The sequence below is a fragment of the Octopus sinensis genome, linkage group LG7 (assembly GCF_006345805.1).
Source record: "Octopus sinensis linkage group LG7, ASM634580v1, whole genome shotgun sequence".
Classification (NCBI taxonomy): Eukaryota; Metazoa; Mollusca; class Cephalopoda; order Octopoda; family Octopodidae; genus Octopus; species Octopus sinensis.
The window spans coordinates 35283895-35301608 of NC_043003.1; positions in this window are offsets into that span (position 1 = coordinate 35283895).

A 17714-nucleotide genomic window follows, 5' to 3' on the forward strand; every position below is an offset into this window, starting at 1 on the left:
TCCTGGTGATTATGGTGGTGGTGGTGGTATTAATGATGGTGGGGGGGTGTTGGTATTTTTATTATATTTATTTTTCTGTTTAGTGCTTAGTGGGTGGGATATAGTTGGGGGTTTGTTTAACGCTGGTGTAACCCCTGGATATTGCTGATGGTGGTGGTAATGGTGGTAATGGTGGTGGTGGTCGTCGTGGTGATGGTGATGGTGAGGGTAACGGTGTTAGTAGATTAGAGGTTGTTGACTCGGTTTTGGTGCCTTACACTTGTTATTGTTATAAGGCAAGTACCAGTTTTGGTGGTGGTGGTGGTGGTGGCAGTGGTGATGGTGGTGGCGGTGGTGGTTGTGTCGGTGTCCTGGTGGTAGTGTTCGTTTGTGGCGGTAGTGGTGTGTTCTGGTGATGCAAGTGTTGCAAGTGGTGACGTTGGTTTCTATTAGATGCGAGGAGTCGTTGTTGAGGTGTGTTTGATATATAAATGACGATAAAATTGAAGGCGGTGGTGGCGGTGGTGGAATTCTTTCAATTAATGTATTAGCCGTGTGGCTAATACGGATAGGTGATGTTTAGTGTGTGTTGTGAAGGCAATGTTGGATCTCTTGAGAGGTGGCTTTTGAGATGGTAGTGGCGGTGAGAGTTTGATTAAGGGTGGATTGATCGCGGTGCTTTTTTACGCGTTGTTCGTGATAGTTATGTCGGTGATGGAACAGGCGACAGTGTGCTCTCGGATTTTTGATGATAGGCTCTATAGAGTTAGCGGGTGGTAAGGCTAATGGTCCTGATGCGATTGGTAGTGATATTCAATTTTGAGGCAGGGGTGCTTTTGATAGTCGCTGGGTTCTTTATGATGTTGCTCATGCTGATGCCGATGTGGGCCACAGCAGTGTTGGAGGATGGCGGTGGTTTTGGTGGTGGTGGTGGTGGTGATATGGTGATGGTGGTGGTGGTGATGGTGGTGGTGGTGGTGGTGGTGATGGTGGTGGTGGTGGTGGTGGTGGTGGTGATGAAGTGACTGGCGTCAGTGATGTTGAGAATGTTTTGTAAGCGGTGGCGATGGTATAGCGCTAGCGATGATCTAAGCGATGGGATGTTGGTGGTGGCTTTAGAGGGTGTTGGACGATGGAGGAAGAGATGGCGGTGGTTGTGATGGTTAATGATGATGTTTGTGGGATGGCGGTTTTAGTTTTGGTTTTCGTTTTGGTGGTGGTGGTGGTGGTGGTGGTGGTGCCGGTAGTGCTGGTGATGGTAATTGGTGACGTTGGCGGTAGTGTTGGCCTGTGATGTTGGGCGGGATGCTGATGGTTCTTTCAGTGGTGTTTTGGTACCGCTATCATTATTGCTACTATTATATATACTACAGTAAGTAATGTTGCTGTGCTGTGTCGTTGTTTTTTATTCTTCTTAGTCTTGGCACCACTACTACTACCACCACCACTACTACTACCACTACTACAACTACTACCACCACTACTACTACTACTACTACTACTACCACTACTACTACCACTACTACTACCACTACTACTACCACTACTACTACCACCACCACCACCACCACTATTACTACTACTACTACTACTACTACTACCACCACTACTACTACCACCACCACCACTAACACCACCAACACTACTACTACTAATACTACCACCACCACCACCACCACCACCACCACCACCACCACCACCACCACCACCACTACTACTACTACTACTACTATTACTACTACTACTACTACTGTTGTTGTTGCTGCTGCTGCTGCTACTGCTACTGCTGCTGCATTTTGCAGCTGTCGTTGATATTATTGCTGCTTCTGTTGCTGCTGTTACCTTAGTTGCTGTTGCTTCTGTCTTCTGTTTCTCTCATTCGTTGCTGCTGTTCTTGCTGCTGCTGTCGCTGCTGCTGCTGCTGTCACCTGTGTTGTCACCTTTGTCAGTGCTGTTGCTTCTATTACTGCTGTGGGTGTAGCGTCGCATCTATTTTTCTTATAAACACAACAGTTAGACTCTTTTTTAGTCTTTTACTTGTTTCAGTCATTTCACTGCGGCCATGCTGGAGCACCACCGCCTTCTAGTCGAGTAAATCGAGACCCCAGGACTTATTCTTTTGCAAGCCTAGTACTTATTCTATCAGTCTCTTTTGCTGAACCGCTAAGTTACGGGGACGTAAGCACACCACCATCGGTTGTCAAGCAATGCTAGGGGGACAAACACAGACACACAAACACACACACGCATATATATATATATATATATATATGTACGACGGGCTTCTTCCAGTTTCCGTCTACCGAATCCACTCACAAGGCTTTGGTCGGCCCGAGGCTATAGTAGAAGACACTTTTCCAAGGTGCCACGCAGTGGGAATGAACCCGGAACCATGTGGTTGGTAAGCAAGCTACTTTATTTCAATAATTTGCCACTAGGGCAGCACACAGAGTAGCTACGGGCTGGACAAAGACATTAATGGATGATGGTGGTGGTGGATGAAGATGGTGATGGGAGAAGTCAGAAAGCGCCCGCCGACTTTTGCTTCGTAAGCAAGCTTACTTGGTAAGCAAGCTACTTACCACACAACCACTTGGTAAGCAAGCTACTTACCACACAACCGCTCCTGCGCCTGTTTTTTTAAATTTTGTAATTATATTTTAAATAATATTAAAATGCCACTGTCGTTTTATTGGTATCTTACTTATTGTCTGTTTATATCATTTCCTCACTGTTGCTATTGGTGATGTTGTTGCTACTTCTCTTGCTGCTCTCTCTCTCTCTCTCTCTCTCTCTTGCTGCTACTGGTGACGATGATACGAGTTTGCCTTAGTTTTGTCCTTCCTTGGTTTCGTATGCTATCAAAATATTGCAAAGTTATTCGTCACACTGGATGTTTCTCCTCTAGTAAGACCACTATCAACAAAAACATAATCACTACAATCATCACAACTAAGGTTATTACTATTGGGAATACATCTACTACTGCTGCTGCTGCTACTAATAATAACAATCCTTTCTAAATTTGGTAAAAGTTCAGTAATTTTGAGAGGGACAGGGCAAGTCGATTACACGGACACCAGAAATCGACCGGTACTTTATTTTGTCGACCTACAAATGATGAAAGGCACAGTAATCTTTGTTAATATTTGAAATAAGAACGTGAAGAAGCGCGGGAAATGCCGCAGAGAATTTTAACAACCATAGTAACGATTGTCTGCTCACCACCTTTAATATCCATAATATTCATAATCCTTTCTTATTGGAGCACAACGCTGACATTTTTGAGGCGTAAGGAAATTGATTACATTGACCCCAGTGCCCAACTGGCACTTATTTTATCGGTCTCGAAATGATGAAAGGCAAAGTAAACTTCTGCGGAATTTTAACTTAGAAAGTAGACGGACAAAATGCTGCTAAGCATTTTCTCCGGCGCGGTAACAATTGTACCAGCTCACCGCCCTAATAATAATAATAATAATAATAATAATAATAATAATAATATTAATAATAATAATAATAATAATAATAATAATAATAATAATAATAATAATAATAATAAAAATAATAATAATCTCAAATTTTAAAACAAACACAATTTTCTTTTGGTTTCTTAAACATTCTCTAGAACAACACTATGTACAAAACCAAATATATGGTACCCGAAGCATAACACCAACATGAACTTCTAATTTGTTGTTTCTTGAGGTCCCTGGGTGAGACTTGGAGCCAACTTGTACAAATGCAAAGAAAAATTCAAACATAAAATAATAATAACAATAATAATAATAATAATAATAATAATAATAATAATAATAATAATAATAATAATAATAATGATAATAATAATGATGATGATAATGATGATAATGACGATGATGATGATGATGATGATGATGATGATGATGATGATGATGATAGTAACAGGCAATGGTTGTCGTGGCTTCTGATCTTAACTGATTGGAAGTGTTATCATGTCAGTTGCTTTACCTTAACCAGTTGAGAATGATCCTTAGTGGCTGACGGTAAGTGCATCTCTGATCACGCGTAGAAGTACTGAGGGAGCATCATACTCATGTGCTGAGAGGAATTCTTCCGGGTTTGGATAATTCACCTTTAGAAACATGGGTGTGTTGTTCAACATCCTTAAACAACCCTTATTCAGGGACCATTTGAGCGTGATGGGCTACTCAACCTGGAGAAAATTCTGACTTGGCCCCATAGACAACAGAGGATATCATAAAAAACTGCAGCCATTCCATTAGAAGAGGAACCTTCTAAGGTGACTCCCTCTCTACACTCCTTTTCTGTCTGGCACTTATGCCTTTAATCGACATGCTAAACGGAACTGGCTGTGGATACAAATGATATGGCAAATCAGTCAGCCGTCTCTTGTACATGTTTGATCTAAAACTGGATGTGGCAAATGATAAACAACTGGAAACGTTACTACAGGCAGTACATGGATTTACCAAAGAAATAAATATCAAATTCGGTTTAGATTAATGTGCAAAAGCATATTTGAAATGTGTAGTAAGAATATCACACTTGATAAAGAAAATGAAATAAGAGAATTGGATCAAAACAAGACATAGAAATACTAAGGAATCGATGAACTAAATGCAGTGCAATACATACAAATGAAAGAGAAGACAAGGAAGAAATACTATTGACGAGTTAAAGGAATAATTAGAAGAGAACTCAATGCGAAAAGTAAGATAATAGATATCAGTACTCTAGCTGTCCCAGTTATAAGTTACAGTTACAATGTTTTTAATTGAACACTAAATGAACCAACCAAACTAGACAGGAAAACATGAAATAAATGACAGAATTTAGGATACACCAACCAAAATCTGACATAGAAATGTTATATATATAACAGATTGAAGTTCGCCTTGTACACTTAGAAAACTACTATAAATAGGATTACTGCAATACTTGACTGAGAACCGTGGAAAACTGTTACAAGTAGCCACAAAAAGCATGGGAAATGTAACAAAAAAACTGTTTTCCGTCTTCAAGTAAACCGAAAAATACATGAAAAGGTCAAAATACTTGACAACGATGAAGGAAAAAATCAAACAAATAACAAATGCTGTAAAGCAATTACAATCTAAGCTAAAACTGGAACTACAAAACACCTTGATAAAATGATGGCAAGAAAAGACCATGTATGGCAAATACTAGGATAAGTTAAACAGTAAAGAAATAGACAAAATGAAATCACAACACTGGTAGAGACGCTCAGGACACACAGCAAAGAATGGAGTATTTTTAACTGCGGTTCAAGTTTAAACCTACAGCGTGTGTTTAGCATTTGAACATCTGATGATGTTCACCTTGTCCAGAATGTGCTACAGCTGCTTTCTTCCACGGACATATAGACAAGGAGAAGGACAAAGAAGGAAATGAATTGACTACAGTCCAAATATATTACTCTATTTATCGACACTAAAATGATGAAACGCAAAGGCAATATCTGCTGGATTTGAACACAGATCGCAAAAACTCGGTGAACAAACATCGCATTATATCAAAAAATAAACTAAAGTTTCTATCAATTCGTGTAACACACACGGCTAAGCACACTCACACACGTACACAGGCGCACAAAATATATTCACATTCACGTGTATATAATTACCAGTAATACTTTGGGGAAATAATTCGACTATGCCCTTCCTTTTTATAAATTACCTGGTTTATAGAACTAATCTATATTCTTGGGCTGAAAAGTTTATTGATTGACATGAAAAAATCATGCCTGAGCTGTAAACTCTTGCATTCATTATTTTAAATTTATCTTATTAATAACTGCATTGTTTCTTTCCAGGTAAACTGATATCTGACTGTTGATGTAACTAGTAGCGACTTTTCTTGAAAATGGACAATATTTGGCATCACGATGGTGGCGAGCTGGCAGAATCGTTAGCACGCCGGTGGAAATGCTTAGCAGTATTTCGGCTCCCGTTAGGTTCTGAGTTCAAATTCCGCCGGGTTTGACATTTCTAGTTTCCTTTTCGGGGTCGATGACATAGGTACAATTGGAGCCTTGAGGTTGATATAATTCAAATTCCGCCGAGGTTGAATTTGCCTTTCATCCTTTCGGGGTCGATAAATTAAGTACCAGTTACGCACTGGGATCGATATAATCGACTTAATCCGTTTGTCTGTCCTTGTTTGTCCCCTCTGTGTATAGTCCCTTGTGGGTAGTAAAGAATTAGGTATTTCGTCTGTCTGTATTCACGTTCTGAGTTCAAATCCAACCGTGGGCGACTTTGCCTTTCATGCTTTCGGGGTCGATATACTAAGCACCAATTGCGTACTACTGTCGATCTAATCGACTGGCACCCTTTCCCCACAAATTTCGGGCCTTGTGTCTAGAGTAGAAAAGAATATTTGGCATTCCGGTCTTATCAAGTACCTGCAGAAAAAGCGTTTATCCCCCAACGACATTTATGCTAATAATTTTGCTACATTAGAGGACGAGCGCCAGCTTTTTAATCAGTACAAAAGCGGGCAGTTGAATATAGAAGTGGTAGGGATGTCTTGAAGATGACTCAAGGTTCGGACGTCCTGCAACTGCTACAACCGACCGAAACATTTGCCGTGTTGCCCACGTGTGATAGATGTCAAGTGATTGACTATAATTCAAATAGCCAAAGCTATTAGCATATCATGTGAGAGAGTTGAAAATATTCTGCACAATGAACTTGTCATGAAAAATGTTTCTGTCCCGTGGCTGCCTTTTCGTCTGATATCTGATGAAAACCGCACCAGGCTGATTACATCACGGGAAAATCTCTCATTGTTGGAGGCAGGAACAGTTAGTTTTTTTTCAACGCTTTCTAACCAAGAATGTGTGTTGGTGATATCACTCTGAGCCAGAGACAAAGAAACAATCTAAGCCGTGGCAACACCTCTCGTCACCTGCTCCGAAGAAAGCCAAAGTCATTTCATTTGTAGGAAAGGTGATGGCGTCAGTTTTTTGGGATGCAAGAGGCATTATGTATATTATCTTCAAAAAGAGCCACATTGATGGCGAGTACTATGCCAATTTGCTGAAGCAGTCACGAAAGGCTACCAATACCAAAGGCCCAAGAAAGCTGAAAAAAGTTAATCTTCTTTTATTAGGAGAATGCTTCAGCGCACAAGTCCTTGCTTTCAATGGTTTCTATGCGTCACTGTTACTTTGAACTGGTTGATCACACTCTCTTTTCTCCTGATTTGGCTCCATCTGACTATCATCTTCCTCAACATGAAAAAAATACGACTAGGAAGCAGTATCACTGTGATGATGACGACATATCTGTTGCTGACTTTTTTGATCCACAGAATCAAAGTTTTTCACCAATAAGATCCAAACCCCAATGGAAGAAGAGTGTGGACTGCAAAGTGGACTAAGTTGAAAACTAAACCCCATTTGATCACATTCCATGAGATTATCTTGGTCAGCCTAGCCTCGAACTTTATAAAACTGTTAAATCAGTCTCCACTTAGATCCGATCACCCACTGCGACCAATCTAAATGTACACCAGTCCAAGAAAATAACATGGGCGACTAGAGTATATGTGATACACGACTGGGTGATAGGATTGACTATAACAATTTGAAAAGTACTTATGAACTTATGTCAATGAAAGAAAACATATCCTTTTATTAACGATGTAGCTATTTGAATAGCTCAGGTGGGTTTGCGGTAGATTACTTAGAGAATGGTTTCACATTTGTGACACAGTGACACAAAATCCGAAAAACTGAGATTATCCAAGTAATTCATAGACAGATATCTCTGTATACATGCCTTTCGTAACGTCAAAGAAAAAAAAGTATAACAAAAAAAAAATCAAAAGGAAAGAACTCCAATTCATATATGCGTCATTGCATGGCGGGGTGGGGTCATAATTCGACCCTCAGATTCACATCACCACCTGCTCTTTTGGTGCCTTGAGTGAAGTCCACTTTATTGCAAGCTATGTCACCGATTTAAGGATACATTCTCCCATCCTTCAACCCAATCATGGAGGCTCATAGGCAAAATCTTTCTCTTTTGACTGTGAGATAAGAAAAAGCGGCCTATCGTAAAAGGTGCACTAGTCATAATGAAACTTCTTTAGAACTTGTTTATATATGGAAACAATGAACAAAATACCCATTTAAAAAAAATATGGTAGGAGTGTATCCTGGACAATTTATCATCTGTTCTTAGTAGAAGGAGAGACCATAAATTAGACCTCTTCTTGAATTATCTACAAGCATATATGTATATACATATATATACATATAAGTAGTTAAGTGAATTATCCTAGTATGGATAATTCGGTTAACCGATACCCGGGTAGCAAATTTACGTAAGAAAACACGGTTGAAGCTACATGCCAAGGGCAGAAATCACGTGCTTTCGTGTGAAAATTTGTGTGTTTTTTCTATAAATAAATGAAAGAATGGAGTCGAACGACGATTTAAATCGTCGTTCGACTTCATTCTTTCATTTATTTATATATATATATATATATACATACATACATACATATATATATATATATATATATATATATAATATATATATATATATATATATATATACATGCACACACACACACAAACACAGAGAAAAAGAGAGCATATGAGGAGATATTGTGAGGATGACTCAAACGAATAGCTATGCGTTCTGAATGCTCAAATAGGTGTGCCACTAAAATTCCATTGAAACAGCAGCTGAAGTTGCTGTGGCATCTCTTTAAGCCAGTAGGTATAGGTTAAAGTAGTGAGGAAAGGCAAACAATTAGGCAGTGCAGGACAAGATAATTTACATTCATTTATTTCAATCTAAAATTTAGCAACATAACGGATGCTAACATTAATACAAAACATTAAAGATAGTTGTCTGACAGCTGTTTCTCGGATATCCCAGCTATTAGAGCATCGTATCGAGTGAAGACATCGTAAGTTGGATCTTCCGTCATCGGAGAAATATTAGTTAGACAGTGGAAGAATGTTCCTCAACAATGATATTTGTGGTGATTCATTATGTCCAGGAGGGTGGGAAAGTCCAATTAAATCCAGTTAGATTGTGTATAGATGAATATATTAGCAGAAGCTGACGCTAAATGATAACCGCTAACTTTAATCATATGAATTTTGTTTCGGTCTGGTTTTTTGGGGACTCTAACACTTCTAAAAATCCCCAGAGAGCTGAAATTTTCCTGTTGTAGTTTTGACATAGAGCTTTCCACAAAGGTATAGTATGTCAAGGTCAGATGATGATAAGTTGTACACAAACAATTAAACGAAAACATGAAATTAAAAATTAGTTTTCAGTCAACGTACACTTTATTTACAGTACAAACGGTATTAAACAAATCAAAAAGGAATCGTATAGCATGTGTATCATGCCAATATCAAATGATGTTCAAGATGTACTACTGTGGCCGGGCCTTCTCTATCACCTCGACATGATGTTGGTTGCTCTTCATAAACATCAGCCTCTGTAAGTTACCATCTGACAAGGTAGTTCTCTTGGCTCTCAAAATATCTTTGCCTATAGAGAATAGGCGCTCAACTGCAGCATTGGATGGGATGGTGGTGTTATATTTGGTGAATATGTTGATCAAGACCTGATCACTCAAAAAGGCGACTTCAATCAGGATCTTCGAGACGGCCTCCATCCATGTCTTCACCAATTTCTGAGCCTTGGATTTTATTGACCTGTGGCTCATGCTCTCCTAGAACCGACTGATGGTGCTGAAGAGATCATCTTCCTTATCATAGTTGCTCTTGGTACTGCTGCTCCCCTCATTGGTTTCCATTAGGGCTGACTCTACGACGATATCCATTGGTTACTCTGCTAACCTGACTATTATTATACTGCTCCAGCCAGAACAGGCGTAACTTGGCTTGGAAGGTAGCGGTGAGTTGGTACTACAGATTTTCTAGGATCAGCCTAAACATCCGAGATAAAACTGGTCCTCTTCTGGATTTTATCCAAGGTTTTTGCAGCATTAAACATCATCTGGGCGTACTTCATCAGGAAGCCGACATCAGAATCAGTGAAGGTCTGCAGCTTCAGCAGTGTCACCACCCTGAGGACAGCAGCCCCAATTCTTCTTCAGCAGAGTCAAGTCCTGTGGAGGCCCACCAGTCTTCTCTTCAACACGTCCAGAATGCTGTCTGCCGCCACCGTGCTGCCTCTCTGTAGATTCCACAGCCGTTGTGGCTTGGACATGGCCTTCTTGTACGCCGATTTGAATTAAGCGCTCTAAGAACCTTGTCAGCAGTCACGCTGGCTACCAGTGCAATTCATGTGCCAGCAGCTTCGGCAGAAACTTCACCAATGCTGGGCTGGCGTGCTTGCTTTGCACATGCCTGCGATGACTGGCTACTGGTACTGCTACCAGAATTTTGTCTATGTTTCCTACGGGAAGAGCCAGCCTTGATCCTCTCTTCAAACTGGATTGCATGCGCTGGGTGTTTCCTCTTGACATGCAATTTCAAGTTGTAGAGTCTCACCGCTTAACGCTTGATGGTGGTCTCCTTAGGCTAGCACATGATGCACAGGAAGTACAGGATATCAGCTTTCCTCTTATCCTTTGATGTAAGGACAAAGTAGTCCTCCATGTGGGGCCACGGGTTCTGAGACTCTCGGCTCTCAACCTGAGTGACCTTTGCCTCACCCACAGCCGTTGCACGCGCCTCAGCAGGACCTTCATTCTCTGGCCGAACAAAAACGTCTTTACCTTCCATAACGATGAGCGATAACTTGGTAAAACGATAACGTACACTGTTGTCGGTGACACTGTAAGATCGTTTGTAATGTGACAACGTCGTAAGTGAACACAACTCAAAACTGCAGAATTAAACAATGCTACTCAGCTAGCCACTACTGCGTCGACCAGTCACATCTTATCACGTGCACATGTAGTTAGCCAATAGCGTACCTGACGGACTCTTCGAGACACGCCCACAACAGACAGGAATAAACGCATGAATTTGTTAGCTAACTTAAAGTTAGCGGAACTAAATTTAGCGGAAGCTAATTGGTGCCCTAACAGTTTCTAAAGTTATCGAGGACGCTAATTCGCTGAACAAAAAGTTAGCTTTACTAATGAGCTCTTATATATTCACTATACAGTTATATATTCGTTTGGAGGCACATATTTAGTAATTGATATTTTAATCATGCCAAGAAGGACCTAATATTTTCCACACTTCGTATAAACCATGGGTGTCTTGAAAATGCATGAAAATCCAATCTCCAAGGCTTAATTTAAATGGAAGGAGTGATGCCGTATATATATATACGGCGAACGTCTATTCTACGACTGACCATGTGATGTTATGCACAGTTGGACATTTTTTCGATAGTGACCTATATACCGAGGAAAATGTATTGCGAAATTTTATGATTTTTAGTGAGTGATTATGTTGAACGCATTCTCTGTTTATGGACTATTAGCCCTTAGTGTATTGTTATTGTCTAATTATATTATATTATGATATACTAAGACTTCCATTGGTATTTACTATTAAGGAAGCAATTATATGGTGTTATGAAATTGCAAGACAAGCTTTTAGAGGTTAAACAGTTAACTGAGCTTGGAAATATATTACAGCAAGAATAGCTTGCATTAATCAAGTTTGAAAATGTTGAAAATATGTATGATTCATCGGATAATGAAAAGAAATTAAATTTATGAAATCATTAGCATTAAATGTTCACACATTAAAGCAATAAATTTGACTGAACCGCAAAATATTTCTTCAAATATTTCTAAGTTTTGCAAATATTAGATACGTTTGAGTATTGCATGTTGCCTGAAAATTGTGTATCGTCAAGAGCCTAATTAAATAAATACTAAGGAATATAATACATTGAAAGATTTTTTTTAAATCTCAACCTTATTATGTATGGTTTGGGATACTTACATTAACAAACATTCATGAACACATACAATACGTATTTCAATCTATATATTTATATATGCACACATAGATACATATGTCTACACACTCACACAAACACCCATATATACATGCATACAAGCACAACCTAATAATCCGTATAGAAAGCGAAAAGGTAAATGCTAATTGACAGTGAAAATAGTAATATAAAATTTTACTCATGTGTAGAAGAGAAAAGAAAAAGAAAAAGAAAAAGAAAAAGGATATAATTTTTATCTTAAGTACAAAAAGTTGGTTCGTTTTTTGTATTTGAAACTGCATTTTGCTATCAAATATTGTTGAAACTGGAAACAGGCTCCGCAAGATGCAAGTATTCCAAACACACGCTGTATATCACGAATGTGCGCCCACATTTCCATGAAAATTTGAGGTTAAATGTATGTGCATATATATTACTATGCAGCGTGTCTGATGCATTTAAAAATCTGGTGGAAGTAGATCCAATTCACAGAGAGAGAGAGAGGGAGAGGGGGGAGAGAGAGACAGAAAGAGAGAGACAGATAGAAAGAGGGAGAGAGGAAGAGAGAGAGAGAGAGAGAAAGAGAGAGAGAGAGAGGGGGTGGAGAATCGGCCACACAGAATACGAAATTGGGACTTTGTTTATCAACCCCGAACTTGAGGAGTAAGTTAACCTCGGCTCTGCTTGGACACAGAGAACCATAAAATATACCACAAGGTAATTTATTTGAAGCTCTTACCACTCACCCATGCTCCTCGTGTGTGTATATACATACATACATACATACATACATACATACATGCATATGAATATATTTATATATACATGCATAAATATATGTATATATATACATACATATGTATATAAATGTATATATATATAGTGAGAGAGAGAAAGAGACAGACAGACAGACAGCGATAAGCTAGATAGATTGATATACATATATATGCATATATAATAAAACACACATACTGTATATATATGTATATACATATATATGAATATATATATACATATATATGCATATATACACACACACATATATATATATATATATATATATACACATATACATACATAAATATATACATATATATATATGTATATATATGTATGTGTATATATATATATATACATACATATATATACATATACATATATCTATACACACACACACACACACACACACACACACACATATATACCGACAAGACCTCCCGCCCGTTCCTGGGACCGTCGCGTGTCGTTGGGTTTTCCCACGCCCGCCTCCGCGGGACCACTCTTCCATCTTCCCCTCAGCTGGAGTCCTTTTTCCTTAACCTCCTCCCCCTTTTTCGTTACACACACGCGCACACATATACACACATTGCTTAAATATATACATTACTCTTACACACATTCAATCTACTCGCCATTTATACCACCACGACACTGGACACACACACACACTACTACTCAACACACGCTGGCACGCTACATACTCCCCCACCCCTTCCCCTCCCTCCCTTCCTCCTTCCTTCTTTTTCTTACTACTGACCTTTGTCTGCTAAGCTGACCACTGTCTCGCCCTACCTCACACGCCTACACACAGACGCACACACTAACACACACGTATATATATTTTTTGTTTTTTCATCTCGCCTCACACACACACATACACACACGCACACGCACACACTCACACATACACACACATCTGTTGCGTTACCAACCTTGTCTCCACTCTTTTGCCTTTAAAAACCCACTTTGCTCTGTTTTCGTAAACATCCGCCTTTCACCATGTGCAACTCGTAAACACCAGTCGTCTTTTTTCTCTTTCCCTGTTGCCCGCTCTGGGATCTTTCTTTCCTCTCTCTTCCTTCTTTATGTTTCCGACGAAGAGCTCCGCTCGAAACGTCATACCTCCCTGCTTCCATTTCCTGAGCGCCTATTAATAATAATACTGTAATTGTTCCATTGTTGTTGTTTTTTTGTTTCCCGTTTGGATTAAAATTATACCACTGCGCGCCTACACGGACCCCTTGTACCTTGGATACCAACTCCCGGATTTTTTGCACCTACGGATTATTGTTACCATTCTTCCTGACCTACGGATCCCCGCAACCTTCTTCCGGAGTACCACCATTACCGTGATTGAAAATCATTACCTAAACTGTCCGTTGACTCTCAAATCTCTTTCCTGACTTTTTTCAACTTTTTTCTATTGCTTTCAAACCGTCTTCACCCTTTTTCTTCTTTCGTTGTTTTCCTGTTGTCTCTCCTTTTTCCTGTTTCGCCACCACCCACCTTTACCTGTTTGCCACCACTTCTCATCATGCCTGACTTGCACTCGTTCGTCCAACACCTTCAATCCCTCCTCAGCCGCTACCTCGCGTTCTTCCCCCCACAATGTTCCGCACCTGCTATAAAACTTTCCCGCTTGCTTTTTAAGAAAACCCGCCACTCGAGTCATCTTTCCTTTCTTAGCCGGTGCCTCCGCCATCATGTCACACCCCGCGGGTTCCTCTTGAAGTTCCACGCTACCCCCTATTCCTCCCCCTTCATCGAACCCACCCTCGCTCGTACCTCCCGCTCCCTCCTCCGCGCCACCATCCGCTCCACCCGCCCCTCCTTGACTCCCTCGACCATCAACTTCCCCAGGCCTACCTCCTTCTCTCCGCCCTGCCCTCACTCTTCACCCAACCTATCCTCCGCTTCATTCTTAATCTCAACCACCAACTCTACAACCACCTCACACACACAAAAAACAAAAAACTCCACCTCCTCCTCAACCCCTCACCCCCTTCCCCATCCTCCCCCACTGTTCCCCCCTCCTTCGCACCTACCCCACCCTTCCACGGACCCACACACCCCCACCGTGACCTTCCTACGCCTAACCCATCTTCACCCAACCACCCCTACCCTCCCCTTCACACCCCTGCACCCCCTCCGCCTGCCCCTAGTCCTCCCACCACCCCGCTTCTTCGCGCTGTTGTCACTATACCCCCCACCTCCCCCTCTCCGCCGCTGAGCGCTCCCTCCTCAGTAAGGGTCTCCGCTTCACGCCACTCACGCGCCACTGTGATGAGTTCGAGACTCGGGCGGACGTCAACCTGTTCCTGCGCCGCCGTCTCAAACTTCGCGCATACTACCACGCGTCCCCGCAGCGTCACAAAAATCAGGATTGCCTTTTGGAGCTGGGGCGTCGTCCATCCATCTGGACGCCGCCCCCAGGCCTTTTCAGTAGCCTAGATTCGTTTGTACATGACTGCAACGCTTTGGTCCACCGTTTCAACTTTGCACCAAGACCCCGCCGAGCCAACCTCACTCGGCCGAATCCATTGCCCTTCGCCACCTCCGCCGTCGTGATGACATTGTCATCAAACCGGCGGACAAAGGCGGGGCAGTGGTAGTGTGGCGCGCGGACCTATACAGGGAGGAAGCGCTCAACCAGCTTCAAAATCCACTCTTCTATCGCCTCCTCCCCTCCGATCCCACCTCCTCCTACCAACAGCGAGTGTCCTCCACCATCCACGACCTCATCTCCTCCTCCGCTCTCCCCCTCACCGCCACCAACCTCATCGTCCGCACACCCCGCACCTCCACCATCTACTTCCTTCCCAAGATCCATAAACCCTCTAATCCTGGCCGTCCCATAGTCTCTGCCTGTAATTGCCCCACTGAACTCATCTCCCTATACCTCGACCGCATCCTGTCCCCCTTAGTCGCAGCCCTCCCATCCCACATACACGACACCAACCACGCCCTCCGTCTCTTCAATTCCTTTTCCTTCCCTTCCAGCCCCTCACACCTCCTCTTCACTTTAGATGTAAAATCCCTGTACACAGTGATTCCCCACAATGACGGTCTCCTAGCCCTCCAACACTTCCTCGACCGTCGTCCCGACCCCCCCCCCAGCACCCCCACCCTTCTCCGGTTGGCTGAGCTCGTCCTCACCCTCAATTGCTTCACGTTCGCCGGGGAAACGTACCAACAGGTGTCCGGGGTCGCGATGGGAACTAGGATGGGCCCCAATTTCGCCAATCTCTTTCTTGGCTACATTGAGGCCCAAGTGTTCTCCCAGTTCTCTGGGCCGACCCCCGAACTATACGGTCGCTATATCGACGACTGCGTAGGTGCCACCTCCCTTTCCCGTGAACTTCTCTGCCAATTCATCTCTTTCCTTTCCAACTTTCACCCCTCTCTTCAATTCACCTCCACCATCTCCAACACCTCTGTCAACTTCCTTGACATCTCTCTCCGCATCGATCACCCCTCCAGCTCTCTCACCACCACCGCCTTTTTTAACCTACGGATTCCCACCTCTATCTCAACTTCTCTTCCTCCACCCCTTCCACACCAAACGAGCCATCCCCTACTCCCAGTTCCTCCGCCTCCGACGTTTGTGCAGCCGCGACCAGGATTTCAGACCCAATCTCAATACCTGGCCCGCATGTTCAGACTCCGAGGTTACCCACCCATACTCCTCTCTGATGCCCTCACCCGCGCCCGTCGCATCGACCGCACTACCGCCCTGTCTCCTTCCCCCCGCCCACCCCCCAACCGCACCGCCCCCCTTCCCCCTCCTTTTCCACCCCTCTACCCTACCCCTTCGTCGCAAGATACTACGTGCCTTCCGTCGCCTCCAGCTTGATCCCACCACCCGCCCCATTTTCCCTAACCTACCCCTGTCCTCTTTCAAACGAGCCCGCAATCTGCGTGACCTCCTGGTCCACAGCACCCTCTCTCCTTCCCCCTCAGCCCCACACGGATCATTCCCTTGCTCTAGATCCCGTTGCAACACTTGCCCCTTCATCACCAACACCACCGCTGTCCGGCTCCAACCTGCACACTGTACGCATTAGGCACTCTTTTACGTGCACCTCGTCTGGCCTTATTTACTGCATTAAATGCAACCTATGCGGGATGCTGTATGTAGGACAGACGGGACGCCGTTTGTCCGACCGTTTCACTGAACACTTGAGGGACGTTCGCCTACACTCTCTTTCTCCCGTCGCACGCCACTTCCGCTCGGCCGGCCATTCCCTAGATGACATCTCAGTGTTTGGTCTCGCCCCCCACCATGGTCGCCCACTTTCCAGGCTCCACTTGGAGCAACGCTACATCTTCACCCTACAAAAACCACCCCACACGGACTTAACACAGCCCCCTCCTCTTGAGATCCGTTTTTTTTTTTTTTTTTTGGACACACACACCCACACACACCCACCCACCTACCTCCCACACGCACACACCCACCCACCTACCTCCCACACCCACCCACCACCTACCTCCCACACGCCTGTTCACACACACACATACGTAGACCCATCTACGTACATACATTCACACATTTAATCACACAACTTACAGACATACTAACACACACTAACATACAAACCAAACTGCACATACACACACACATACATACATACGCACACACATACATACTTACACACACACACACACACAGACATACATACACACATACACACACACATACATACGCACACACATACACACACACTCACACACACACACACCGCACGTACATACTTCACACACACACATGCAAACATACATGTAGGCACATACATACATACATACCTACACATGCACACCTTACACTGAATGCACACACACATACACCTTTTTGCATCCAGGCAGCCCCCCTCTTTTCTGCTTTCCGGTTTTGGCTGATGGATCCTCGGTTCCCGCGTAGCGGGGCGTTCGAGGGCCTTTGCGCTCGCGCGCCTTGGCGCGCGCTGGGGGCTTGGTCGGCCCCTTGGGCTTGCGTTGTACTGCTTGTGCGTTGTGTGCGTGGGCGCGCTT